Genomic DNA, 770 nt, shown 5'->3' on the forward strand with positions numbered 1-770 from the left:
AACGGAGTACGGAAATCAATACAAACGGAGACGTAACAATACATATTTATGCTAATTTAAATCTAGCTGCTCATGCAGTGATGATGATGATTTGTTGACTTTTCACTGGATGTTTATGTGAACAGCTATATTTCATGCCAAATTGCTTCCAGATTTAATCTCATAGTACCTATTTTTTACATAGCATTAGCATGCTGAATGTGTTTGCACAGTTATGTGTTGGCTTTTAACCTTACAAATTAGAACCCCCTTTCAAACATTAAAAGTCGTATTTTGTACTTCATCACTTATTTCGTGTTGTACCTTTTGTCTGGTTGGATAACATCATTTCAAAATGACAGAAATTATTAGAAAACAACAACCTTACAAACATACCTGACCAAGAAACAAAAGAGAAAAATATATTTTCAAAACAAAAACATGATGTACTTCATCACTTATTTCGTGCTGTACCTTTTGTCTGGTTGGATAACATCATTTCAAAATGGCAGAAATTATTAGAAAACAACAACCTTACAAACATACCTGACCAAGAAACAAAAGAGAAAAATATATTTTCAAAACAAAAACATGATGTAGTTCGAACTTTGATGACTCCTCACGTTCTAATTTGTTGTTGTTATCTTCACATACCTTTATTCAATTTGGTTTGTTTCAGAAAGCACAATCACAGTGGGCCACCTACTGTGGACACAGCAGGTAACGGAGTTTAAATATTACAATTGTAAGTACGTATAATAATATGTTTAGATACACTATTTTGTCACGCT

This window comes from Limulus polyphemus, unplaced genomic scaffold (genome assembly GCF_000517525.1).
Source record: "Limulus polyphemus unplaced genomic scaffold, Limulus_polyphemus-2.1.2 Scaffold4209, whole genome shotgun sequence".
Taxonomy (NCBI): Eukaryota; Metazoa; Arthropoda; class Merostomata; order Xiphosura; family Limulidae; genus Limulus; species Limulus polyphemus.